The sequence below is a fragment of the Trachymyrmex cornetzi genome, unplaced genomic scaffold (assembly GCF_001594075.2).
Source record: "Trachymyrmex cornetzi isolate Tcor2-1 unplaced genomic scaffold, Tcor1.1 scaffold291, whole genome shotgun sequence".
NCBI lineage: Eukaryota > Metazoa > Arthropoda > Insecta > Hymenoptera > Formicidae > Trachymyrmex > Trachymyrmex cornetzi.
Window position 1 is genome coordinate 136,284 of NW_017297596.1, and position 3,654 is coordinate 139,937.

Consider the following 3,654-nt stretch of genomic DNA (forward strand, 5'->3'; position numbering starts at 1 on the left):
TGTGAGAGTGTGATAATTTGGATTTAAGGAGGAAGGGAATATTCAAAAAAAGGAGTCAGATTTTCAGCCGGGATGGTAAATGGATGTGGGCAACCTTCTAGATATACAATGGCAAGTTGGGAGGTGTTGAGAGGAGCAGTCACCCAAAAATCGAGGAGGTCTTCTATGGATGTAATGGAAGGTCTAAGAAGGGAGAGGGGTAGTTTGATCGGGGAAGGTCAGGAATTTGAGATCGAACTCGGAGTGAGGAGCTGGGGTTTGTGGAGCGGGAGTCTCGTTAGGTGAGATAGGTAGGGGTGGTGGTGGTGAGTATGAGACTTTGTGTGGAGGAGAAAATAAAGAGAGAAGGGAGGGTATCGCGAGTGTCTCTGTCGGAGTGTTCGGTGTCGGGGGGTGAGAAATGTAGGGTTGGACCGCGGGGCGAAGTTCTTGGGCGGCTCGAGTCCTGCTTCTGATAACGGTTCGGCGCGACCATACGAAACGTATCACGCTGCGGCGTGGCGGTGAAGGAGCGGTGGACTCGTTAGAGCGCACTGCAATGTTATTTTAAAGGTAAGCGAAAGAAATTACTCGGTTACCGAACAACTGAAAGAATAAGAGAAAACTGAACGGGAGATCGAAGATGAACGCGAGGGATCTAAGTACGGAGAGGAGAAAGAGAAAGAGAAAGAACAGTAAAATGAAAGAAAAAGGGAGAGGGTGGTGTTAACTTACTGGTTGATGAAATCGGCGGAGCCTGTTGAGAGAGCTTCAAAAGGTTCGAAGTCGGCGTAGGTGGTCGGGACCTCGGGACGCCAAGTCACTGACTCTAATACTTGTTTTTACGAATAACAATGGAGTCGCCCGAGACTCGAACTCGATTGGTTTTGTATGAACTGGGTAGCTTGTGATAACCCTTTCGACCAATTTTAAGAACTGTTACTATGAAGCTCTCAACAAAAGAGAAGACCAAAAGACAAGAGCAAAGACGAGAGCAAAAGACAAGATAAAAAAGACGCTCAGGACAGCGGTTTATATAGCGATTTTTCCTAATTAGTGGGGTTCAAATTTGGGTAGTGGGGTGACTTTCGGGATTTTGGATTGGTCGAGATTATGGGGGAGGAGAGAAGTCGATTGGTATCAACAAGTGTTGTCTTAGCTTATGACTTTCCTAAATTTATGGGAAAATGCACGTGCACCGATTAAGACGAGCGCACGTGCACTGTCGGCACGCGCCCGTCAAACACTTTCCCTGGACTTCGCATGTCAGATTTATATTTTATTAATAAATAATAAACCGTGGATCGATTTACAAAATAACTTTCGGTAATAAATGGCTTCTTCCACGTGCGCAAGATTGAAATTGCGAATTCTTATTAAAAAGTTTATATTTTACTCATCTTAATGATACATAATTAATGATAAAATAGACGTTTCGGTCTGTCATCAGACCATTCTCAATATAAAACCAATAATTCATAAACGAAACCTATAGTAGTACTTTAATACATATTCTAACTGTCTTATCACATATATACGCTTTTCTCGGTGTTACAATTATATCCATTTCCTCACGTAAGGTTATTAAAATCTAACAATTAATCCTATAATAGGTGAATCGTCAAATTCTGTCATTATTATAATGTTTGCGATTACATGTGTTATACGATAGAATTTCCTCGTGACTGAGATGACAGCATTCTTTTCTTTAAACGAATTCGATATTATCCGCACGTGCATCGCTGAACTACAATCCCAGATGTCAATAATTGAACGAAAGAACTTCTTGATTCTAGTCAACATAATAATTTAAAATAAACTAATGATTCTAATTAACAATAATAAAATTAGATTACAGCAATTGTCAATTGTAAGAACACGAATTAATATATTATATATTCTAGTCAACATAATAAATTACAATAAAACTTATTGATTCCAATTCACACAATCATTTTCAATAAAATTAAAAAGTCAATTATAAAAATAAGAATCACTAATGATTACCTCCGTTAAAACATTTAATCCAGAACAGCAGCGCAGCAAGGGATCATGTCCCAATGATATTATTACAATAGTCGAGAACGAAAAACACACATGATCTATCACTGTATTAACAGTCCCTTATATCAATTATCTGCGTATTTAAAAAAAATTATTGACGAGAGTGTTAATAAAAATTTTAGCCATATTAAAAATAGTTTTGAGCTTGTAAATAAATTAAATGGTATGTCGTTAAGTTCTGAATATAAAATATTGTCTTTTGATATTGTAGCAATGTATACTAATATTCCGGAAAATTTAGTACTAAGAAGTATTAAAAACAGATGGCAGAACATTTCAAAAAATACTACCATTCCGATGCACGAATTTTTAGGTGCCATCTCATTGATTTTAAACTCTACATTTTTCAAATTCAATGAACAATTTTACAAACAAATTTTCGGCATGCCTATGGGTTCTCCATTATCACCTATTTTGGCGGATTTGGTGATTCAAGATTTAGAAAATGACATACTATCAGAATTGAGTGTTACAGTTCCGATATATTTTCGCTATGTTGATGACATTTTAATTGCGTTACCTCACAACTGTGTAAATGAGGTTTTAAATCGGTTCAATTCGTATCATAATAGAATAAAATTTACGTTAGATGAAGGTGAAGGTGATTGCGTAAGCTTTTTAGATGTCACAGCTATTGTAAAACATGAACAAATAAGGTTCGATAACTACAAAAAACCGACGAACTCTGGTCGCTATTTAAACTATAAATCGAGTCACCCAGACCAGCATAAGAGAGGCGTAATAATTGGCTTATTAGATAGAATACTATTTTTGTCGCATCCTGATTATCATAAAAATAATATTAAAGAACTAATTAATATTTTACTTATTAATGGTTATCCGCTGCACATCATATTTTCCACTATTAACTGTAGAATAAAGAAACTATCAAAAAGAAATGAATTATATGTTAATGACATGATGAAAAATAATCTTACAAATGAGACCCTAGCATTTAATAATTATTTCACAATTCCATATGTAAAGAATATATCAGAAAAATTTATTTCTATAGCTGATAAAATTAATCATAAAATTGCGTACAAACCCATGAATAATTTAACATCGGTGATTAAGTTAGGTAACGATAAATTACACAAAATGGAATTTTCGAACGTTGTATATAAAATTGAATGTTCTAATTGTGATGCAACATACGTGGGTCAGACAAAAAGGAAAATAGGTACTAGAATTAATGAACATAAATCGGATGTAAAAAAACAAAAAAGATCTTCGTCAGTATTAGCAGAACACCAGATGAATTGTGAAAATGATATTGATTGGGAATATGTTCAAATCTTAGATAAAGAACCTTATATGTACAAACGACTCACATCAGAAATGATTCACATAAAAAAACAAAAAAATGGTGTAAATAAGCAAACAGACACTGAAAGGTTGCCGGAATCATACTTTCCACTTCTATAAGTCGTCTTTCCAGATAAGAGAAATTTAACGTATTATGTGAAGATCATATCACCTCGTAGTTTAGTATTGTTTGCGTCGTCGAGTGTTGATCATGTGTGTTTTTCGTTCTCGACTATTGTAATAATATCATTGGGACATGATCCCTTGCTGCGCTGCTGTTCTGGATTAAATGTTTTAACGGAG